Source organism: Armigeres subalbatus, chromosome 1 (genome assembly GCF_024139115.2).
Source record: "Armigeres subalbatus isolate Guangzhou_Male chromosome 1, GZ_Asu_2, whole genome shotgun sequence".
NCBI lineage: Eukaryota > Metazoa > Arthropoda > Insecta > Diptera > Culicidae > Armigeres > Armigeres subalbatus.
Window position 1 is genome coordinate 119858144 of NC_085139.1, and position 26070 is coordinate 119884213.

At 38.3% G+C, this 26070-nt stretch overlaps 1 protein-coding gene and 1 pseudogene across 1 annotated transcript in view; one reads left to right on the forward strand and one right to left on the reverse strand.

Annotated features, from left to right (window-relative positions):
• LOC134206487 (proteoglycan Cow-like) overlaps positions 1-26070 on the reverse strand; it is a 504826-nt gene that overhangs the window by 407149 nt on the left and 71607 nt on the right. The gene's annotated exons all lie outside the window — the stretch shown is intronic.
• LOC134208422 (5S ribosomal RNA) lies at positions 7333-7451 on the forward strand (annotated as a pseudogene).

Below are 26070 nucleotides of genomic sequence, written 5' to 3' on the forward strand. Positions count from 1 at the left end.
TACTATTTTATTCTTACAAAATAACGTTAGATTAAGTGAACCGAAAGACTCGTGTTTCAATCTGGATTAGGGAATATAGTATCACAGTAGGGAAGGAGGAAAAGGAATAATACTAAATTTATGACGATGATGAAAACATTGATGAAGTTCTTGTTTCATTACTGTTACGGGACATAGAAATGAAACAAGAATTTCATCACCGTTAAACAAACATTTTCTTACAAACAACAAAGGAAAAACATACGAGAGGCAATTACGACAAAAGAAACGATATTGCTATCTAAAAAACCCTGATTAATTTACCTAGCGGTAATGGCGCCTTTCTCGTGCATTATAGAAATAGTATTTTGACCATAACTTTCGAGCCCATAATCCCAACCAGTAAAATTTTAATAGGAAACAATGGGCCAGGATTTCCTGTAAAATGCAACATGGTGCGAACAAATCGGTTAAGGGCAAGCCCCTAAATAGTGGATGAGACTTTTTTACTCACACACACATACATACACATACACACACAGACATCACATCAATTCGTTGAACTGAGTCGATTGGTATACAACACTATTGGTCTCCCGCCTTCTATAAAAAGATTGTTTTTGGAGCGAACATAAAGCATTTCGGTACACTTAGTGTACGAGAAAGGTAAAAATAAATGAGCTCATAAGCAAGTAGACTTTCACTATGTTATTGTGGAAAAATAATGTATGAAAAGGCAGATCATTATGTAAATGGTATTTGTACGTACAGAAGGAGAGGGTTAGTGATTTGTGACAGGTGGGAGGTAAGAGGGTTTGAATGGCGAAAAACGTTGGATGCAATTTTTAAACGTATTTTGTAACTATATAAAAGGGAGAAGAAGACCTTAATGTCAATACTAGTCCACTAGAGCAGAATTATCAACGAAAAGTTTTTATCTTACTACTACTTTATCAAACCCACACTTCACAGCACGAAAATGTGATTTGACGATAGCCATGAGCTCTCTCTAACTCACCATGTAATCAAAAATTGTCAACTGTGTGTGTATGTTATCAAAGTATGGAAATAGTAGACCAATAACAAACATCATAAAAATGGTCTTCTTTGAGATAATGATTTTATTTGCTGTATTTTGAAAATAAATGGATAATATTTGCTGTTTAACGGCCAATATACTTTCGCTATATTTTTTGCATTTTATACTCCTAGAGAATTCGGATTTTCGTAAACCATGTGACATATTGTTTTAATTTTTAAAAGTTGGCCCTAAAGATGCCGAAAATCTTTGCAGAAGAAGAAGCCTTGCTGGAACGACGACTGGAATTGTTTATTCTACCAGTACTGCCAAACTACGTGTACCAATAATTCAACTGAGTGTTATTTCAAAAATTTTAATCTTTTAGTGCTGAGGAACAAATTGTAGTTATTCAGATCAATTTTTAATGGAAAATTCCTGAAAGAGAAATGGTTTTTCCGTCTAACAAGGACAGTGGGATCATAGCCCACCGAAGCGGCGGTTACCCTTCAATACCTTTTCCGAACTAAATCTATCACATGTTGTACATATGCATAATCGAGTTTCAGATGACAGTTGACCAGATAGTGCTGGCAGAAACATTGATTTCTTGCATATGATTTGAACAATCTATCTCCAAAGCGTTGTAATATTTCCAGCAATGCTTATTCTTCAGCAAACTCTTTCAGCATCTCTCAGTATTGAGTCAGATGATTGAATTAACGATAAAATAAAGCCGCTAGGAGCAAAAATGCAAAAAATACATTTTTCCATACTGATCTCCATATAATTTTCAAACGCGATGCTGTAAGTGGGGAAGCAACTAATCGAGCTGTGTATGTGTGTTATGTATGTGTCAATGCGTATATGTGTGTATGTTCGGAAATCAATAAAAAAAATCTACAATGTTCACAGTGAAAAAAGGACTTTTCATTTTTTAAATCCTGTATCTCAAAATCGGAACATAGTACATCGGGGTTTTAAGTGTTTCCAATGTAAAAATGGTCAAAGAACACGTTGGTGAGGTTATTTCCTGAATAAAAATATACCCACTGGGTAGAAAATGCATTTTTCAAACAAAAACTTAAAAATTGTTAATTTGGCAACACTGCACATCAACAAATTATTTTTATATAAATTCCTTGAAAAATCTTCTTTCGAATGGTTACCTTAGATTCATTATAGACCTCACAGTTCCAGAGATATGTACAAAACAATATGATGAGTTTCATACATTTGTCCGAAAAGGGGGATGGTCTTATTAATCGTGGGGAGGTCCAATCACCACGAAATTTTAGGTTTTGGGGTATAACCCATACATAAACAATTGGTCAAAATTTCATTCAATTCTAAGAAAGTCGATTGCACGTTTGCATTTTTTCTCGGTCACTTCATATAGAATGACCCGTATACTTATATATTTTTTTATTACCATCATTAGGACATAAATAGTCTGTTGATGTAGGCCTTAAATAAATAAATAAATGATCATGTTTATGCCGAATGGCTAATAGCCGAAATGTAGGCTATTTACTGTTAAAGTGCAATATCAACATTGGATGGCAAAATTGAATTTTTCAATAGTAAAATGCATTGAATCAATTATTTACAAAAGTTGTATACAATTTTAGAGAGTTTACTGATCGATTCATACCAAAATTTCCGGAATCCGTTGAAAAACGGCTGAGTTATTGGCTCATGCTTCCTGACCTATTTTCGTGACGGTCCCAAATTTGAAACTTTGGAATGACCCCCCTATCTTACCGAAGGACGTAATTCTACGTCAAAAGTTCGTTTCCTACATTTAATTAGAAATTCCATCTGTTGCTTTCTTCTATCTATAAACATTGGCAGCTCGTTAACCAAGACGAACCTCTCTGTCTCTCGAACCTAACCCAAAAATTCCAATAAATTCCGTATGAACTCGTGGCAAGTGCAGAGGTATATTCGGCTTGCAGTGGGCGAGTGATTACATCATCATTTCCTCCCCCTTCCCCAGATATTAGCAGGTTGCAATTAAATTCATTTTACATATATACATCATCGGAAAAACATAAATGCTTGTAAATAACGAACTTCACCTTCCGACATAAAGTCTCCATGGATGCTTTTCATTGGAACAGTGGTTTTATTTCCCTAATGCATTTATTCCCTACTTCCCCAATTCCTTAGTTTCTTAAATCCAAAATTCCTTAAGCTTTTATTTCCTCAATGTGTTAACGTTGAACACAAATATTTTTAAACTCAGATCTTAGAAGCGGCCTCCATACATACCTTATCGCCTGACACTAATCAAAGTAATAGTCGATTGACGATGCTGAAAATCTTCAAATTATGTTACAATTTCGCATAAAGTGATATAAATCTCCAATTTATGCGAAGCAGCAAAAATGAAAAATGAGTTTCGCTGTTGTCTGGATTTTCTTTGTTCGTATTTTGTCTCTAGGATTTGAATCATCAACAAGCTGTTATTCAATTTGTTTGTTGAGAATGGCACTCATATATTTACAATTCCCTCATATTATTTTGTATTTTATCGTCATTATGCTTCCCATCAGCACTGGCTTGAGATGAGCCGCCCCTGCTCGGTAATCCATCAAAATCCGACAGGAGTGATTAATTTATCAACTTACCCAACAACAAAGTAATGCCAGCTGTCTTCCTTGCTGGCAAACATTTATTCACGTGGAGCAGTGCGGCAAGCCTCCACCAAGATGATAAACAACCGTCGTCATCGTATAAAGCTTCTTTTCCCATGACCACCACATTTATTGGAGAAAAACAGAACGATTGCGATGGAAAAAAATGAAAACAACCTCTCGAAAAACAATTAAAATTTCATTAGGGGTCTGAGTCAAAAGTGAGATGCTCGTTGCTATTTTTGTCTGGTTCTAAAGCCCTGGCAAAAGGACGGGGCAGTTATGTAGAGCACATTGGAGTGAGAATGCGCGTGGCATCTAGAGGATTAGGACATTCCGACAACCGAATTGCGATGGCCGTTTACAAATCGTATTGAATGGGCAATAGCATTTCTAGGGATTCTTGAAGCGTTCATTTTTCATTTTCGGTCGAGTTGCCTGATTTGAAATTGCAAACAAAATTATACTTGACAAAACTGTATGCAAAACATTTGATATTTTGGATGTGCTTCAAACTGTTGAAAGGCAAAATAGTTTTGGGAAAATAATTTAAAACAGGGTATTGAACTCACGAGAAACGAGAGGCCATTCCTCACAATACACTATTAATTTCGTCCCAAAGGAACGGGAAAGAAAACACATATAAGTAAGAAGGATACAGTGAGTGCAAATTAAATTTAAATTCGTAGCTTTTTACAGTTTTCCTACCGTGCACGGTCGTTGTCCCGGTCGTCATGTTGGTAGTTGGTCGAAAGTTTTATTTCCCGATCGTGACACCATCGCATCGTTGGCTGTCGGGTATTAACAGTTTTTTTGTCTGCCTACCCAAGCCAAAAGGGTGGCGTTGTGCCGAAGCGGCGGTACCATTTTGTAGGCACGAATAACTACTCGTCTTAAGTTGATTAATTATGGAGATGGGGAGCCAAGCGTACACGTGCGAGACAGACCTAAGCCGGGGAGCGAATCGATGCTTTGCCAAGAAAAATGTCTTTGCTTTTTACCGTTTTGAATAGAATCTCGTTTTTCATGGAGATTTTTCTTTTAATTGGCCTTCTTTCCAAGCATTATGGATAATATAAACAAAATTATGGATCATATGACCAAAATTATGGATCATATTACTGAAATTATGGATCATCATCAGGATAAAAATTGCGCAATTTGAAATTTTATGGATCAAAATATAGTTTTTATGGATCATTTTTCAAAGATTTAAGGATCATAAAATAATTTTCTATGGAATCTCCCGAACTATTTTATGGATTTATGGTATCGTTTTATGGAACATTCAGATGTTAGTTACGGATCGTTTTTCATTCTTTTATGGATCGTTTTTGCACATTGAACGGTGCAAAGTAAGGGCTGCCCTTTTAAAAGCTAAAATAGCAATTATAAAAGAAGAATTTTCCATAAAGAAATGAAAAAGTTCCACGAGAAAAATACAAAATTTCCATAAATAAATCAATATTCGCAATAAACTATTTTAAAATTTTCCACAACATAAATTTTTTTTTCCATAAAAAATAATTTTTTTCCACAAAATCTAGGGTATCTGTTCCTATATCATGTATTTCATGTATTTTTTAATTGAAAACAATTTGGTAACTTCAAAAATGAAATTTTCATCACATTATAGAAGTATTTAGCTAAAAAACATCATTACCGCCATGCACCTATTTCAATAACATTCAAAAACAGTTAATCCTATGCCTGTACCCATATCAATAATACTGTTTCCAACATAAAATACGCACACTATTACATGTGTGTATACGTAACGATATGATTGCAGTGATGCCGAATTCTTCAATATTTTGTATTTGAGTTGAAATATAATTACAAAATTGCCTGTTTATGTTGCAGTTTTCCATCTTATCAGTTCAATTTTGTGTTTGTCATAATTTATCTTTTCGATATAATTTATTTCACAAACATAAGAGTTGAATTTCACAATGAAAGTTTTTTTAAAATAAAAATGTTGGTCGGCAACCCTTGCAGATACTGCCAGCCATGTAAACAGTTTGGAATACGGACAAGGATAATTGAGACGTTGTTCGAAAGAAACCTATATCAAACTATAGGAAATCGCGTTGGTTTTTAAAATATAATTATATTCATAGTGAAAATGTGATGCGCTTTATGTGCTGTGAAGTGAATTTTGAAGGGATAGAATTGTTTAGCCCGAAATTGGGTGGAAAACACCGGCGTGAAAACAGATGAATCTGCTAGTAGCAATCGAGCAGTGCATCAAACCATCAGTTCAAAGGTAGGAAAATGCAAATAAAAGTGCTTTCTAATTTTATCTTTTAATAATTTGATTCTTGTGAATTAAAACATTACTCAAACAAAATCTTGAATAATATTCCAAACATTAAAGAATGTGTTCCATCCATTATTGTGTACATACGATGTGAGAAATTGTAAATAAATTGATTTTTTATTTGGTTTATCGACGGTTGGGATTAATATACGGGCTGTTATTAATATGGGAACAGATACCCTATATAATAAAAATGAAATGGTCTGTGTTCGTATCCGCATAACTCGAAAACTGTTGGATGGATTATCTCCATTTCTTCAGCAAATATGTCCGTTATCGTTTCCGACGGATTTATATGATATTTCTTTAGTCGATAATCATTAGTTAAGTTGAATAAATAAAAAAATACTAAAATAAAGATTCGTATGGACATTTCGCATGGGCTCACTTACACTACGCATTTTCGCCTACTATGCAGGACAACGTCTGCCGGGTCGACTAGTAATCAATAAAGAGCAATAAGAAAAGTAATAAGAAAATTTCCATAAAAAAATACAAGAAAGCTTTTTACCCTTCTCTAGCTCGCGGTAAACTTTTCAATAGCAAGTGACCCGTCGAACTGGGTCTCAAGGTCGGCTTACTACTGGGCAATCGGAGGGGCTTCGCGAACAACGTGCAGTTTATTGTCACCTTTCTCGAGTTAGTTGAAAATGAATTCTATTGTAGATGAAAACTATGGATTTATTTAATATACTATTTCTGAAGTGTGGGTGGAAATTAATTTGGAAAAACTATTGATTTTCAATGTGTTGTGGGTGGTTTATTGGAAATTGTGGGATGAGGGACGTACCGGTACTGCTGCTGTTGAAGTCGCGTTGCTGGTGTTCTCGAAGACGATGGACGAGCGCTCGCCGAAGATCTTGTAGCCGTCTGGTTGGGCCTCCGGCGGGGTGGTGGTAGTAGTCGGAAGGGGAATCTGATGGATCGTATAGCAGATCGTCTTGACTTGACGGTGCGATCTGCTTCTCACGCTGGCGTCTTTCCTCTTTGGCTTACATCGACAGAGCCCAGGACGATACCGGAATGACTCTGCCGAGAGGGGTCCTCTTTTACGGTTCGGGCCCGAGGAATCGCTCCTTGGTAAATTATAACCGCGCACGGCTAGAGCAGATGGTCTTTTACGAATTAGGCGTAGTGGCCAGCTAGGGACCACTAGGCCGATCGTGTGCTTCGCCAACCGTAGGTTGGCACACAAAATGGCTTCGTACCGTGAGGTACTACAAAAGGTCCTGATCGAACTTAATCACACACCCGTATTTCAACCACTCACTCTATCACTAGGACACTTTAACAATCTACTTCTTTCGATCCGAAGCACACGAACGCCAGAACTAAAAAGTCAACTAAAACTAAACTAAAAAAAACAGAACTAGAAGGTCAACGAACATACCATGTTGAAAACACCAGCTCTCGTCCGATCACTGAAGTTAAGCAACATCGGGCGCGATTAGTACTTAGATGGGTGACCGCTTGGGAACGTAGCGTGTCGTTGGGAACCTGCCAGTAACCTTCGAAGGACAATAAACTGCACGTTGTTCGCGAAGCCCCTCCGATTGCCCAGTAGTAAGCCGACCTTGAGACCCAGTTCGAGGGGTCACTTGCTATTGAAAAGTTTACCGCGAGCTAGAGAAGGGTAAAACTTGGCGCCCAATTACAACACACGAAAGGTAATCGGAGGATCGTGTAGAATTTAAAAATCTAAGGATTTTTTAACAGGCGGCAGGAGAGTACGCAACCTAACGGTTTGCGTAGCATCCGTGCACTTTCTAACGCCGTTCGAAATAAATTCGAAAATTTTTCAAATTGAAAGACAGTGGCCGGTTGGTAAGTCGGAAAAGAGCGCAAAATTTTCTGCGTCAAACAAAAGTAGTTAAATTTTTTAAAGTAATTACCTCGATCATTTACACAAGTAAAACCAAATTGGTAGCTGAATTGAAAAGGTCCTGAATTGAACATAAAAACACACATAAACCACACATTCTACTACATTTATTTTCATTATTTTTCATTATTTATAAGTTGCAATTGAATTGAATTTGAATTTTTGTCTTATAGTATTAGTTAATTTGAATTTTTGCTTAGTATTATTTGAATTTGAAACTTATTATAATTAGTGCCTAATTAAGTATTAACATGAACTCTGAATCCTTACTCCTACAATACCGTTCTATGAACGCAGATCATCTACTCGATGATGAATTGGAGCATGAGCTGATGATTCGCAATGTCGAGTTTTCAAGCGCTGAATCGCGAGACAATATGAAACGGAAGTTGAGGCACAAGCTAAAAGAACAACGGGAAAATAATAAATTTACGGTTGATGTGATTGATTCTGATGAAGGCTGTAGGAAAGAGTTGGCACAAATAGCGGAGAAGTTAGCGACAATCCGAGATAAGCTAGATGATAGTAGGATGAAGAAAGCCGATCTGTCGGTAGTGCAGAGCAGGTTAATTCACCTGTATTTCAGATCGATTAGGTTGAAGGAAAACTTTGAGGTAGATGGTTTAGAAGGAAAAATATTTCGGATGTTGAATTCGTTGCAAACTGAGAATCGCAATGAAGACGTCCAAGAAAACAAAGAAAAAGAACTTGTTGAAGACGACTGGCAGGACTATTCCAGTGGACATAATGATGAAAATACGCGGAAGAAGAAAGGGATAATCAAAAAAGTAGTAGGGAAAGTGAGAACAAGTACCCCAAAGAAAAAGAAAATTATAAAGTCGAATGTCGAAGGTTCTGCGGAGATGTTCAAAAAATTAATAGAACACGTGGATAGCTATATTGAGGCAACAATCAGTCAATTAAACAAGGAGAAGGATAGAAAATATGCGGACGAATGTGACTTAGAGGAAAAAGATTGTAGTTTGATCCAAATAGAAGGAGAAGTTAGAAATAGGTCAAAAAACAGGTAAAAGTAAATTATAGGAAAAATGACAGCGAGTTCGACAGCGAGAATAGCAACAGTTCCGGGGAGAATGCTGGAAACTTCCGAGGACTCAGGCGGAAACCTCAGTCGGTAGCAGAGAATGAGGTACGATGGAAGAGATGACGGAAAGAAGTTGAATAAGTTTATTGAAGAGGTAGAGTTTATGGCAGAAGCAGAGGGTCTGAGCAAGCAAATGCTGTTCAATGAGGCGATTCATCTGTTTGCTGGAGATGCTCGAACCTGGTATATGGAAGGTAAGAGAAACCGAGATTTCCACAACTGGGGAGAGCTTGTTGCTGAATTGAAGTTGGAGTTCCAGCCACCTGACATGGATTTCCACTACGAACAACAGGCTGTTCAACGGAGGCAGAAACGTTCTGAAAATTTTCAGGATTATTATAATGCCGTAGTTGAAATTTTCCGTTACATTGCTGTTTCACCGTCCGACGAAAGGAAATTCAACATCATCTTCAGGAATCTTCGTTCTGACTACAAGAACGTGCTGGTCGTTAATGGAGTCCGTAAGTTGAAAGCGCTCAGGCAATGGGGAAGGAAGTTGGACTCGGTCAATATGTGGATGTATCGGAGCCGCGAGCAAGACTCGACACCCAAACCCATTCAGCTCTCTGAAGTTTCAGCCAAACCGTTCCAGCCAAGGAACCAACCAGATGAAAGAAGGTGGAAGCCGTCTGTTACACCGTCCTACAGAGAACCAGATAGACCAGTTTGGAGAAGACCGCACGAGAAACCCGAATATTTGATACAGCAGAAACCTAGTCTGCCAAGGGAAGGAGAATATCAAGGGAACCGGTTCGAGTCAAGCAGAACATCGCTGGAAAAACGAGTCGCAGGTTACAAGGTGCCCGAGCGGACGATTTGCTTCAACTGCAGGGGAAAATACCATCACTATGATTCGTGCTTAGCAGCAAAGGAAGTGTTTTGTACAGTTTGCGGATTTCCGAATTACAGAAAGGAAAATTGTCCTTACTGTGCAAAAAACTCAAAAGGAACGACGTAGGAGATCGTTGAGTCCCGTCCAAAAAGCCTCCAACGGTGTTCGTCCCGTATTGTTCGGATGTCAGCGAGCTACACGTAATGGTGGAAGAAGATAACAGGCCTTTTGCTGGAGTAGATGTCCCAGGAGTTCGGCTGATTGGGCTACTAGATAGTGGAGCCCAAGTATCCGTTTTAGGAATTGGCAGTGAGAACCTCATTAATAAGTTGAAGTTGAAACTGTTCAGTACCAAAACGAAGGTCACTATTGCAGGAGGCAATCGATTGGAAGTTAGAGGGTATGTGAACCTGCCAGTAACCTTCGAAGGACAATAAACTGCACGTTGTTCGTGAAGCCCCTCCGTTGCCCAGTAGTAAGCCGACCTTGAGACCCAGTTCGAGGGGTCACTTGCTATTGAAAAGTTTACCGCGAGCTAGAGAAGGGTAAAAAGCTTATGAAATTGTACATGAACTTTAAACGCTTTTAAAGAAGGAGTCATCTATGAAAAAAAGCACAGTTTGATTGCTTTTTTATATTTCTTTATGGAAATTTTCTTATTTTTTTTATTGCTCTTTATTGATCATTTTGTGGAAAAATTTTATTTTTTATGGAAAAAATATATTTATTTTGTGGAAAATTTTGTAATTTTTTATTGCTAATATTGATTTATTTATGGAAATTTTGTATTTTTTTGTGGAACATTTTATTTTTTTAAATGGAAAATTCTTCTTTTATAATTGCAATTTTTGCTTTTAAAAGCGCTTATTTATTTTTGTTTTGTGGAATTTTTTTAATTGTTTAAGGAAATTTTGTTTTATTTGTGGAAATTGTATATTTATTTATTGCTCATACCCTGAGTTCTTTATTGGCAATTTCCTAATTGTTTATGGAAAATTTCTAATTGTTTAGGGGGAGTATTTATTTTAGTCTATATGATACATTAGATATAAAATACTTACAGAATTAGTGTCGGAAAATACGGAATTGGATAACGACAACATGTAACACAAAGACAATTATGAACAAGATACTAAAAATTGTCGTATTTTTAAGATTGACAGTTGATGGGATTTGGTGAACAATCAGCAATTTGGAGAAGTATGCTGATTTTAAGAAGCTTTAAAATTGCTGTTGGCTTCTCAGCAATGCATTTTGCTGAAATAGAGGAAGGGGGGGCAATATGCCCTAGCTAAGCAAACACAGTTTGATTGTCTCATTTGTAACGCTATTCATGGGTATTTTTACATTATGCAACAGTTAAACAAGATAGCCAGTTGATGCCATTAAAAAAATGACAAAATTCTCAATCATATTGATAATATTCACATTTCAAAAAAGTGGTGATATTTTGTTGCCGGAAAACTCATGAGGCAAAACGCCTTTTAACTGGCAGCTCCTAGGGAACAAAGCACCACGCGTCGGCGAATCAGCATTCTGGTATGGATAGTGCGTGGAGACGCAAGTACATTGTAGGTTAAAGCCACTAGGGCATTTTGCCTCGCCAAAATGTTAGATGTTTCTTCAAAATGTGGAAATTTTCGGTTTTTCCGACCTTCCCATACACTATTTTGAAACTTTTTTCGCCTAATCTACATAATTTTAGATCTAGTTTTGTTACGGCCATCCTAATGACAATAAATATGAGGGAAACCACAGAAGGCGTTTTGCCTCGGGGGGGCGTTTTGGGGCCTCTTCCCCTACTGTTTAAGAAATTGGTGTGTATGCATAATAACAAGCTGGTCCACTTGGCAAATCAGAGGCGCACATGTTTTACAAGCTCTTTCTGTGGAAATTCGAATTATTATCTGCTTATCTCGTAGGAATTCTGTTGCGGTATGTTGTTTGTGAAGTTGAATTGGAGTAGCATTTTACGTACATTTTTCCAAGCATAACACTAAATTAGATAATCTAATCTGCTTTCACGACAACCAAACGCAACGCGACCTCTGGATCTTCTTCTTCTATGGTTCTACAATCCCACTGGAACGTAGTAGTATTCTATTTGCATTTCCTCGGTTATGAAATGATGGGTATGTATCTTGTACAATGGACAGATTATGCCGTCCAGGGAGTCGAGAATGTTTCAAACCCAAAATATCCCTAGACCGGACCGAGAATCAACCTCCCCATCTCCGGATTGGCAATGCTACGCTTTTGCTCGCAAGGCTAACCTTAGACCCTGAGACGTCTGGATAGAAAATGCGAAATATTTTATCGACCTGTGTACGCGAAATATCTCGTGTCCAAACTGTTTGAATCGCACTTTTGGGAGCCATAAAATCATCTTAATCTCAAAGCAAAACATCGCCATCGCATGGTGATGTTGACGATATGGGCAGTAAATAACTCCTTCCATTATCGATAAAATATATCTCACCAGAGAGTAATACACATTACAAAACACCATTCGACACATTTTCCACTCGCATTCGCCGGGACCTCGTCTGATTTGCATCGGCTGGCTCCAACCAACCGATCTGTGCCTTATGGTACGTTATCAACCTGTCACTTTCAAAGCGCAATTCAACACTCAGTTTGTCTCCCACCAATCTATACGGCCGGAGCGACGACGAAAAGCAATTTCCCTAATTTTTCTTCCCTTGCCAAACCCCAGATTCACCACGGGGATCGGCGGCGGCGCGCCCCGAAAGAGCTTTTTGCCTCCGGCTAATTGATTGCTTTCGATTAAAGGCCGGAAAACGTTTCTCACGTTCTTCTTCAGTGCTGTATATTTTTTGCGCTGTAATACCTTTGCGGCAGTGAATGTTTGGGTTTCGGTCGGAGTGACACCGTGCAGGATGAGTGAGGAAAATCAGATCATAATGACTGTGGAAATTCCTGCCAGTCGGTAGATTGGTACGAGCAGGCGAAATGTGTTCGGTTCGTAGTTTAGTAAACGACCCTGACAACGAAAACGAGCGGAGAAATATGACCGCTCAGATCGCTCTTAAGCAAAGTCGCCCTAAACAAGCCAATTTATTTTCGAACGACTACGACTTCGACAATACTTAGGTGCAGAGGTCGTTCCCCTAAGCTGGAATGTAGAACGGTGTAAACTGCGTCAAACCCTCGTTATCTGAAGTCATTTTTCACAGTCAATGCTGCCGCTGTAGTAGTATGCAGAAAGTTTAGTGCTGTGGGATGAGAAAGGGTCCTATCCGAAAAAGGAGGTTCTTGCTAGATTTAGATTTCTGTTCATGTCTGTAGCATAAAAATTAAATCAATAATTCGGTAGTTGGGTGAACAAGCGATAAACAAGATTAATGGAATAGTTACGGGATTTAAATTCTATGGTTGGATTAATGAAGGTTAGAATAAAAAAAGGTGATAAATGTTGGCCAGAAATTATACAACTCGCATAATCGTACATGCACATAATCAGGGGTTTACCTTTTCTGAAGTATAGATTCAATTATATATAAAGACATATTTTACATCACTTCGCAAAGCATTTCAACATATACTCCATTATGTCGTACCTGTAAATAAATAGAAAAGATGCAATAATTAGTATTTCTCTCGCATGTACATTAAATTATGGAAAATGATTAATCAATTCGATTGACGATTTGGAAGGCTAATGCGGCTAATACTCTTTCACACCGCAAAAAATAGACGACTGCGGTGGGCCGGGTACGTATCCCAAATTTTCGGACAGCAATCGGGTGAAAATGATTCAAGAAAACGATCCGATGCCAACGAGCAATGTGGATCTATCAGGTGAAAGACGATTTATAAACCCTCCGTAGACTGCGTGGTTGGCAACTTGCGACCAAAGATCGAGCTGAATTGTGACGACTTTCATGAACACTTAATTTGAGTGAATGAAATAAAATATTAGTGCCGTTTAATGTAAAACGTTATCGAAAAACAAAAAAACTGGATCTTGTGCAGTATGGTTTGGTACACATTTGATATTGAATTGGACTTGAATTGAGTATGGACTGAATTTGGTTTCGATTTAGTTTGTTTGGATTGGATGTGGATTGGATTTGAATTGGATTTGTATTGGATTTGGATTGGATTTGGATTGGATTTGGATTGGATTTGGATTGGATTTGGATTGGATTTGGATTGGATTTGGATTGGATTTGTGTTGGATTTGGATTTGGATTGGATTTGGATTGAATTTGAATATGAATTGGATTTGGATTGGATTTGAATTGGATTTGGATTGGATTTGAATTGGATTTGGATTGGATTTGGATTGGATTGGATTGGATTTGGATTGGATTTGGATTGGTTTGGATTGGTTTGGATTGGTTTGGATTGGTTTGGTTGGTTTGGATTGGTTTGGATTGGTTTGGTTGGTTTGGATTGGTTTGGATTGGTTTGTTGTTGGTTTGGATTGGATTTGGATTCATTTTGGATTGGTTTGGATTGGTTTAATTGGATTGGTGTTGGTTTGGATTGGGGTTTCAAATTGGTTTGGTTTGGTTTGGTTGGTTTGGTTTGGATTGGTTTGGATTGGATTGGTTTGGATTGGTTTGGTTGGTTTGGATTGGTTTGGATTGGTTTGGATTGGTTTGGATTGGATTTGGTTTGTGTTGGTTTAGATTGGTTTGGTTTGGTTTGGATTGGTTTGGATTGGTTTGGATTGGTTTGGATTGGTTTGTGTTGGTTTGGTTTGGATTGGTTTGGTTGATTTGGATGATTAATTGGTTTGGTTGGTTTGGTTGGTTTGGTTGGTTTGGTTGGTTTGGATTGGGTTTCAAATTGGTTTGGGATTGGTTTGGATTTGATTTGGATTGGTTTGGATTGGTTTGGATTGGTTTGGATTGGTTTGGATTGGATTTGGATTGGTTTGGATTGGTTGGTTTGGTTTGGATTGGTTTGGATTGGTTTGGATTGGTTTGGATTGGTTTGGTTGGTTTGGATTGGTTTGGATTGGTTTGGATTGGTTTGGATTGGTTTGGATTGGTTTGGTTGGTTTGGATTGGTTTGGATTGGTTTGGATTGGATTTGGATTGGTTTGGATTGGTTTGGGTTGGTTGGATTGGTTTGGATTGGTTTGGTTGGTTTGGTTGGTTTGGATTGGTTTAGATTGGTTTGGTTGGTTTGTTGGTTGGTTGGTTTGGTTCGGTTTGGATTGGTTGAATTTGGATTTGGATTGGTTTGAATTGGTTTGGATTGGTTTGAATTGGTTTGGATTGGTTTGAATTGGTTTGGATTGGTTTAAATTGGTTTGGTTGGTTTGGTTGGTTTGGATTGGTTTGGATTGGTTTGTGTTGGTTTGGATTTGGTTTGGTTGGTTTGGTTGGTTGAATATGGTTGGTTTGGATTGGTTTGGATTGGATTGGTTGTTGGTTTGGATTGGGGTTTCAAATTGGTTTGGTTTGGATTGGTTTGGTTTGGATTGGTTTGGTTTGGATTGGTTTTGGTTTGGATTGGTTTGGATTGGTTTGGATGGATTTGGTTGGTTTGGTTGGTTTGGTTGGATTTGGATTGGTTTGGATTGGTTTGGATTGGTTTGGATTGGTTTGGTTGGTTTGGATTGGTTTGGTTGGTTTGGATTGGTTTGGTTGGTTTGGATTGGTTTGGATTGGTTTGGATTGGTTTGGATTGGTTTGTGTTGGTTTGGTTTGGATTGGTTTGGTTGAATTTGGATGAATTGGTTTGGATTGGTTTGAATTGGTTTGGATTGGTTTGAATTGGTTTGGATTGGTTTGGTTGGATTGGTTGGATTGGTTTGGATTGGTTTGGATTGGATTTTGATTGGTTTGGATTGGTTTGGATTGGTTGGATTGGTTTGGTTGGTTTGGATTGGTTTGGATTGGATTTGGATTGGTTTGGATTGGTTTGGATTGGTTTGGATTGGTTCGGTTTGGTTTGGATTGGTTTGGTTGGTTTGGATTGGTTTGGATTGGTTTGGTTGGTTTGGATTGGTTTGGATTGGTTTGGTTGGTTTGGATTGGTTTGGGATTGGTTTGGATTGGTTTGGATTGGTTTGGGTTGGTTTGGTTGGTTTGGATTGGTTTGGATTGGTTTGGGATTGGATTTGGGATTGGTTTGGATTGGTTTGGTTGGTTTGGTTGGTTTGGGATTGGTTTGGATTGGTTTGGATTATGTTTAAATTGGTTTGGATTGGTTTGGATTAGTTTGGTTGGTTTGGTTTGGTTTGGATTGGTTTGGATTGGTTTGGATTGCATTTTGGATTGGTTTGGATTGGTTTGGATTGGTTTGGATTGGTTTGGATTGGTTGGATTGGTTTGGATTGGTTTGGATTGGTTTGGTTGGTTGGATTGGTTTGGATTGGTTTGGTTGGATTGGTTGGATTGGTTTGGTTGGATTTGGATTGGTTTGGTTGGTTTGGATTGGTTTGGTTGGTTTGGTTGGTTTGGGTTGGTTTGGATTGGTTTGGATTGGTTGGATTGGTTTGGTTGGTTTGGATTGGTTTGGTTTGGTTTGGATTGGTTTGGATTGGTTTGGTTTGGTTGGTTTGGATTTGGATTGATTTGGATATGGATTGGTTTGGTTGGTTTGGTTGGTTTGGATTGGTTTGGATTATGTTTAAAGTTGGTTTGGATTGGTTTGGATTGGTTTGGATTGGTTTGGATTGGTTTGGATTGGTTTGGTTGGTTTGGATTGCGTTTGGATTGCGTTTGGATTGGTTTGGTTGGTTTGGATTGGTTTGGATTGGTTTGGTTGGTTTGGATTGGTTTGGATTGGTTTGGATTGGTTTGGATTGGTTTGGGATTGGTTTGGATTGGTTTGGATTGGTTTGGATTGGTTTGGATTGGTTTGGTTGGTTTGGATTGGTTTGGTTGGTTGGTTGGTTTGGATTGGTTGGATTGGTTTGGATTGGATTTGGATTGGTTTGGTTTGGTTTGGATTGGTTTGGATTGGTTTGTGTTGGTTGTGTTGGTTTGGTTTGGATTTGGTTTGGTTTGGTTGATTTGAATATGATTGGTTTGGATTGGTTTGAATTGGTTTGGTTGGTTTGAATTGGTTTGGTTGGTTTGGATTGGTTTGGATTGGTTTGGTTGGTTTGGATTGGTTGTTGTTGGTTTGGTTTGGTTTGGATTGGTTTGGATTGGTTTGAATATGAATTGGTTTGGATTGGTTTGAATTGGTTGGTGTTGGTTTGGTTGGGTTTCAAATTGGTTTGGTTTGGTTGGTTTGGATGTGGATTGGTTTGGTTTGGTTGGTTTGGTTTGGATTGGTTTGGTTTGGATTGGTTTGGAATGGTTTGGATTGGTTTGGATTGGTTTGGATTGGTTTGGATTGGTTTGTGTGGTTTGGGTTGGTTTGGATTGGATATGGATGTAGTTGGTTTGGATTGGTTTGAATTGGTTTGGTTTGGATTTTAATTGGTTTGGATTGGGTTGGATTGGATTGGTTTGGATTGGTTGGTTGGATTGGTTGGATTGGTTGTGTTGGTTGGTTTGGATTGGTTGGATTTTGGATTGGTTTGGATTGGTTGGATTGGTTTGGATTGGTTTGAATTGGTTTGGATTGGGTTTCAAATTGGTTTGGTTGGTTGGATTGGTTTGGATTGGTTTGGATTGGTTTGGATTGGTTTGGTTGGTTTGGATTGGATTTGGATTGGTTTGGATTGGTTGGATTTGGTTGGTTTGGATTGGTTTGGTTGGTTTGGATTGGTTTGGATTGGTTTGGATTGGTTTGGTTGGTTTGGATTGGTTTGGTTGGTTTGGATTGGTTTGGATTGGTTGGTTGGTTTGGATTGGTTTGGTTGGTTTGGTTTGGATTGGTTTGGATTGGTTTGGTTGGTTGGATTGGTTTGTGTTGGTTTGGTTTGGTTTGGATTGGTTTGGTTGGTTGGTTTGGATATGGTTGGTTTGGATTGGTTTGGATTGGTTTGGATTGGTTTTGATTGGTTTGGATTGGGTTGGTTGGTTTGTTGGTTGGTTTGTATTGGTTTGTTGTTGGTTTGGTTTGGTTTGGATTGGTTTGGATTGGTTTGAATATGTGAATTGGTTTGGATTGGTTTGGTTGGTTGGTGTTGGTTTGGATTGGGGTTTCAAATTGGTTTGGATTTGGATTGGTTTGGATTGGTTTGGTTTGGGATGGTTTGGATTGGTTTGGATTGGTTTGGATTGGTTTGGATTGGTTTGGTTGGTTGGATTGGTTGGATTGGTTTGGATTGGTTTGGATTGGTTGGATTGGTTTGGTTGGTTTGGATTGGTTTGGATTGGTTGTGTTGGTTTGGATTGGTTGGATTGAATTTGGATGTGAATTGGTTTGGATTGGTTTGGATTGGTTTGGATTGGTTTGAACTGGTTTGGATTGGGTTGGATTGGATTGGTTTGAATTGGATTGGTGTTGGTTTGGTTTGGGGTTTCAAAATTGGTTTGGTTTGGTTTGGATTGGTTTGGTTTGGATTGGTTTGGTTGGTTTGGATTGGTTTGGATTGGTTTGGTTGGTTTGGATTGGTTTGGATTGGTTTGGTTGGTTTGGATTGGTTTGGGTTGGATGTGGTTGGTTTGGATTGGTTTGTGTTGGTTTAGATTGGTTTGGTTGGTTTGGATTGGTTTGGTTGGTTTGGATTGGTTTGTTTGGTTTGGTTTGGATTGGTTTGGATTGATTTGGATATTGAATTGGTTTGGATTGGTTTGAATTGGTTTGGATTGGTTTGAATTGGTTTGGATTGGGTTTCAGGTTGGTTTGGATTGGTTGGTTTGATTTGAATTGGTTTGGATTGGTTTGGATTGGTTTGGATTGGTTTGGATTGGTTTGGTTGGTTTGGTTGGTTGGATTGGTTTGGATTGGTTTGGATTGGTTTGGATTGGTTTGGATTGGTTTGGATTGGTTTGGATTGGTTTGGTTGGTTTGGTTGGTTTGGATTGGTTTGGATTGGTTGGTTGGATTGGTTTGTGTTGGTTTGTATTTGGTTTGGTTGGTTTGGATTGGTTTGGAATGTAGGTTGGTTTGGATTGGTTTGGTTGGTTTGGATTGGTTTGGTTGGTTTGGATTGGTTTGGATTGGTTTGGTTGGTTTGGATTGGTTTGGATTGGTTTGGATTGGTTTGGATTTGGATTGGTTTGTTTGGTTTGGTTTGGTTTGGATTGGTTTGGATTGGTTGGATATGGTTGGTTTGGATTGGTTTGAATTGGATTGGTTGTTGGTTTGGATTGAGTTTCAAATTGGTTTGGTTGGTTTGGTTTGGATTGGTTTGGATTGGTTGGAATGGTTGGATTTGGTTGGATTGGTTGGATTGGTTTGGATTGGTTTGGATTGGTTGGATTGGTTTGGATTGGGTGTGGATTGGTTTGGATTGGTTTGGATTGGTTTGGATTGGTTTGGATTGGTTTGTGTTGGTTTGGTTTGGATTGGTTTGGATTGGTTTGGATATGAATTGGTTTGGATTGGTTTGAATTGGTTTGGGTTGGTTTGGATTGGTTTGGTTGGGTTGGTTGGTTTGGATTGGGTTGGATTGGTTGGTTTGGTTGGTTGGTGTTGGATTTGGATTGGGTTTCAAGGTTGGTTTGGTTGGATTGGTTTGGTTTGGTTTGGTTGGTTTGGTTGGATTGGTTTGGATTTGGTTTGGATTGGTTTGGATTGGTTGGTTTGGATTGGTTTGGTTGGTTTGGATTGGTTTGGATTGGTTTGGTTGGTTTGGTTGGATTTGGATTGGTTTGGATTGGTTTGGATTGGTTTGGATTGGTTTGGATTGGTTTGGATTGGTTTGGTTGGTTTGGTTGGTTTGGATTGGTTTGGTTGGTTTGGATTGGTTTGGTTTGATTTGGATTGGTTTGGATTGGTTGGGATTGGTTTGGTTGGTTTGGTTGGTTTGGATTGGTTTGGTTGGTTTGGATTGGTTTGGTTGGTTTGGTTGGTTTGGTTGGTTTGGATTGGTTTGGATTGGTTTGGATTGGTTTGGATTGGTTTGGATTGGTTTGGATTGGTTTGGTTGGTTTGGTTGGTTTGGATTGGTTTGGATTGGTTTGGATTGGTTTGGATTGGTTTGGATTGGTTTGGGTTGGTTTGGATTGGTTTGGGATTGGTTTGGTTGCGTTTGGTTTGGATTGGTTTGGTTTGGTTGGATTTGGATTGGTTTGGATTGGTTTGGATTGGTTTGGATTGGTTTGGATTGGTTTGGTTGGTTTGGGATTGGATTTGGATTGGTTTGGTTGGTTTGGATTGGTTGGATTGGTTTGGATTGGTTTGGATTGGTTTGGATTGGTTTGGATTGGTTTGGACTGGATTTGGATTGGTTTGGATTGGTTTGAATTGGTTTGGATTGGTTTGGATTGGTTTGGATTGGTTTGGTTGGTTTGGATTGGTTTGGTTGGTTTGGTTGGTTTGGATTGGTTTGGATTGGTTTGGATTGGTTTGGATTGTGTTGGAGTTGGTTTGGATTGGTTTGGATTAGTTTGGATTGGATTTGAATTGGTTTGGATTGGATTTGGATTGGATTTGGATTGGATTTGGATTGGATTTGGATTGGATTTGGATTGCATTTGGATTGGATTTGGATTGCATTTGGATTGGTTTGGATTGGGATGGGATTTGAATTGAATTTGGATTGGATTTGTATTGGACTTGAATTGTATTTTGATTGGATTTGGATAAGATTTGGATAGGATTGGATTTGGATTGGATTCGGATTGGATTCGGATTGGATTTGGATTTGGATTGGATTTTGATTGGATTTGGATTTGATTTGGATTGGATTTGGATTGGATTTGGATTGGATTTGGATTGGATTTGGATTGAATTTGGATTGAATTAGGATTGGATTTGGATTGCATTTGGTTTGGATTTGGATTTGGACTGGATTTAGATTGGTTTGGATTGGTTTGGATTGGTTGGATTGGATTTGGATTGGTTGGTTTGGTTGGTTTGGATTGGTTTGGATTGGTTTGGATTGGTTTGGATTGGCTTTGGATTTGGGTTTGGATTGGTTTGGATTGGTTGGATTGGTTTGGATTGGTTGGATTGGTTTGGTTGGATTGGTTTGGATTGGTTTGGAATGGTTTGGGTTGGTTTGGTTGGATTTGGTTGTTTGGTTTGGATTGGTTTGGATTGGTTTGGTTGGTTTAAATTGGTTTGGATTGGGATTGGATGTGTATTGGATTTTAATTGGATTTGGATTGGATTTGAATTGGATTTTGATTAGATTTGGATTGGATAAAGATTTTGGTTTGGTTGGATTTGGTTTGGATTGGTTTGGTTGGATTTGGGTTTGGATTTGGATTGGTTTGGATTGGTTGGATTGGTTGGATTGGTTTGATTGGATTTGGATTGGTTTGAATTGGATTTGGATTGATTTGGATTGGATAAGATTTGACTGGATTGGATTTGGATTGGATTTGGTTTGGTTGGTTTGATTGGTTTGGATTGGTTGGATTGGATTTGGATTGATTTGGATTGGATTTGATTGATTGGTTTGGATTGGTTTGGTTGGTTTGGATTGGTTGGATTTGATTTGGTTTGATTTGATTTGATTGGATTTGATTGGATTTGGATTGGTTTGGATTGGATTTGGATTGGTTTGGATTGGTTTGGTTGATTTGGATTGGATTTGGTTGGTTGGATTGGATTTGGTTGGTTTGGATTGGATTTGGATTGGATTTGGATTGGTTTGATTGGATTTGGATTGGATTTGGATTGATTTGGTTGGATTTGATTTTGATTGGTTTGATTGGATTTGGATTGGTTTGGATTGGTTTGGATTGGTTTGATTGGTTGGATTGGTTTGATTGATTTGGATTGGTTTGGATTGGTTTGATTGGTTTGGATTGGTTTGGATTGGTTTGGATTGGTTTGGTTGGATTTGGATTGGTTTGGATTGGTTTGGATTGGTTGGATTGGTTTGGATTGGATTTGGATTGGTTTGGATTGGTTTGGATTGGTTTGGATTGGATTTGGTTGGTTTGGATTGGTTTGGATTGGTTTGGATTGGTTTGGATTGGTTTGGATTGGTTTGGATTGGTTTGGATTGGTTTGGTTGGTTTGGATTGGTTTGGATTGGTTTGGATTGGTTGGATTGGTTTGGATTGGATTGGTTTGATTGGTTGGTTTGGATTGGTTTGGTTGGTTTGGATTGGTTTGGATTGGTTGGATTGGTTTGGATTGGTTGGATTGGATTTGGTTGGTTTGGTTGGTTTGGATTGGTTTGACTGATTGGTTTGGTTGGATTTGGATTGGATTGGTTTGGATTGGTTTGGATTGGTTTGGATTGGTTTGGTTGGTTTGGATTGGTTTGGATTGGTTTGGATTGACTGATTGGTTGGATTGGTTGGTTTGGTTGGTTTGGATTGGTTTGGTTGGTTTGGACTGGTTTGGTTGGTTTGATTGGTTTGGATTGGTTTGGATTGGATTTGGATTGGTTTGATTGACTGATTGATTTGGATTGGATTGGTTTGGATTTGGTTTGATTGGTTTGGATTGGTTGGATTGGTTTGATTGGTTTGGATTGGTTTGGATTGGATTTGGATGGTTGGATTGGTTTGGATTGGTTTGGTTGGTTTGGTTGGATTGGATTGGATTGGTTTGGTTGGTTTGACCTGGATTGGTTTGGATTGGTTTGGATTGGTTTGATTGGATTTGGACTGGTTGGATTGGATTGGATTTGGATTGACTGGTTTGGATTGGATTTGGATTGGTTTTGGATTGGTTTGGTTTGGATTGGTTTGGTTGGTTTGGTTGGTTTGGTTGGTTTGGATTTGATTGGACCTGGATTGGTTTGGTTGACTGGTTGGATTGGTTGGATTGGTTTGGTTGGATTTGGATTGGTTGGATTGGTTTGACTGGTTTGGATTGGTTGGATTGGTTTGATTGGTTTGGATTGGTTTGGATTGGTTGTGATTGGATTTGGATTGGTTGGATTGGTTTTGATTGATTTGGATTGGATTTGGACTGGACTTGGATTGGATTTGGATTTGATTCAGATTGGATTTGGATTGCATTTGGATTGGATTTGGACTGGATTTGGATTGGATTTGGATTTGATTTAGATTGGATTTGGATTGGATTTGTATTGGATTTGAATTGGATTTGGATTGGATTTGGATTGGATTTAGATTTTATTTGGATTGTATTTGGATTGGGATTCGAATTGTATTTGGATTGGATTTGGATTCGGATTGGATTTGGATTTGGATTGGATTTGGATAGGATTTGTATTGGATTTGGATTGGATTTGGATTGGATTTGGATTGGATTTGGATTGGATTTGGATTGGATTTGGATTGCATGTGGATTGAATTTGGACTGGATTTTGATTGGATTTGGATTTGATTTAGATTGGATTTGTATTGGATTGGATTTGTATTGGATTGGATTTGGATTGGATTTGTACTGGATTTGGATTGGATTTGGATTGGATTCAGATTGGATTGGGATTGAAGTTAGATTGGATTTTGACTGGATTTGAATTGGGTTTGGATTTTATTTGGATTGGATTGGGTTTCGAATTGAATTTGGATTAGGTTTAGAATTGGATTTTGATTGGATTTGGATTTGATTGGGATTGGATTTGGATTGGGTTCAAATTGGATTTAGATTGGAATTGGATTCGGATTCGATTTGGATTGAGTTTAAATTGGATTAGGATTGGATTTGGATTGGATTTGTATTGGATTTGGATTTGGATTGGATTTGGATAGGATTTGTATTGGATTTGGATTGGATTTGGATTGGATTTGGATTGGATTTGGATTGGATTTGGATTGGATTGGATTTGGATTGGATTTGGATTGAATTTGGATTGGTTTGGATTGGTTTGGATTGGTTTGGATTGGTTTGGATTGGTTGGTTGGTTTGGATTTGATTTGGATTGGATTTGGATTGGATTTGGATTGGATTTGGATTGGATTTGGATTGCATGTGGATTGAATTTGGACTGGATTTTGATTGGATTTGGATTTGATTTAGATTGGATTTGGATTGGATTTGTATTGGATTGGATTTAGATTGGATTTGGATTGGATTTGTATTGGATTGGATTTGGATTGGATTTGTACTGGATTTGGATTGGACTTGGATTGGATTCAGATTGGATTGGGATTGAAGTTAGATTGGATTTTGACTGGATTTGAATTGGGTTTGAATTTTATTTGGATTGGTTTGGGTTTAGAATTGAATTTGGATTAGGTTTAGAATTGGATTTTGATTGGATTTGGATTTGATTGGGATTGGATTTGGATTGGGTTCAAATTGGATTTAGATTGGAATTGGATTCGGATTCGATTTGGATTGGGTTTAAATTGGATTAGGATTGGGTTTGAATTGGATTTGGATTCGACTTTGAATGGATTTGGTTTGGGTTTTGATTGGATTTTGTAGTGTGAGTAAATATTATCTTTTTGTGTCTTATCCTGTATCTTTATATAACATACATTCTCCAATAGGCAAGAATATTAGCTGCACATCATTTGGCTATGAATTGTCTTTAATAAATTCCAAAATCGTAAATTCAGCCGTCTCTCCTAAATATCTATAAAGTTAATATTTGTATAGCTGACTAAAAAAGATATGTTTGGTTTTTTCGCAATCTTCAAACGCTCTGCAGATGCAACAAAAATCTAAATAGAGTTGACGACATACAACCTTACGCAATGAAACAACAAAGCCGATCAAGCCATATGCTCAAAACAATAGCCAGCGAAGTGTCAGTTTCATTCCTAAGCGTTGGCAGGTCATTTCGAAGCAAAAATAACGAACATAAAACAATCTTAGCGCTCCCTGCTGGCAACGAGAAAAAGTGACATTTCATTTTTATTTGCATCATCGTTTCATTTCCAGACGACGACACTGCTAAATGTTTAGAACCCTATGCGGGAAAAGCGCCTCCCATCAAGTACCAGCAGTCTGTCTGAAAGTGGCACGAGCTGATCTTGTGCCACCGTCACTCGCGCTTTTAAATGCGGAGAGATAACAAAGTGACAAGTCTAGGATAATGCCTGTTCTGGCAGACTGAGGCTAACGTTGCGGCCTACAGGGCGCGATGTCAGCGAATTTTCTCTCGTGGATGAAAAGGAAAATGTAATTAAAACATCCAGTTTTGGGACGAGATGACATTGTCAAGCTACTTTATACAGTTGTGCGTGTAATGGTTTTGTTAGTTGTCTTGACGCTATCACATGGTTTGGGATTTCCCAACCGACAGGGACATTTGTTGTTAGCTTTGTCATCGCAACCCTAAAGTTGTTTGGTGGGAATGATTTGCTGCTAACTTACTTTGTACTTTGTACGTACATATGTGTTATCAGAAAATACGGTGAGTATGAGAGAACAGTTGCCCAATCCGCGGCGGAATCTGTACGGTTCATAATCATTTGTTTGTGACTTTCAAAACCGTTCACTCAATTTCATGAATCTACTTCTTGTATGTACTTGAAAGAACTTCAAAGGTTTTCTTGGTCTCTCCTATCTGTATTTCTAATTTATATGATGCGCGAGATCCACCATCGCTAGGTGCATCAATCTAGGTTTTTAGTTTCGATTCTGAGAGCACTAGAGCAGTTATGCATTTTTCAATTGAAAGTTTGATTGAAATTTTTTTCTGAAATCGATATTCGCTATGAATCAACAAGATCATTTACAATATATAACAGGAGGATATTCCTTCCTTCCTTCCTTACGCTATCGTAAACCAGTAGAAGACAAATGACTTCAACCCTTGGTGCTCCTCTGATTACAACTAGATTGAGTGCTTTTTGTCTTCAACTCAAGCACGGTATGCCGAACCTCTTTCGAATGAAACGCTGTTTTCGATTTGTAACGATCCAGCTCCCACCAAGCCCAATGAGACGTTGGTGTCACGATCCCCGCCTAACCATCAATCAATGAAAAATCAAAAGAATGTCAATCGCAAAACTGTGTTATTTTACTGCTCCATCTGCTTCGAATACCAATGGGATTTATTGAAACTCAGTGCGCGCAATTCCCGAATAAATTCATTCTGCTTTTACACACGTTGTCTATAGCCGGTGTATAAACAAACACGTGCTCATATGCAACATAGGTGGACAAATCGATTCGACAAAACTGTGACAAATGCTTTTTTTACTCCGTGAAAGCCAAAACCAGCCCAGTGCAGTGCAGCAAATATTGCGCTTCACGGTTGTTGTTTTTGCCTTTGTTGTACAACAAAGTTTTTTTTTTCTTTTTTACGGTTTTCATTGCATCATTTGATCCTTCACCATGCGAATAAAATGAGTGAATGGGTAGAGGGTAAAATGTGACGCGACTTCCTAGCTTCCGTAACATATATTCGTTGTTGACAC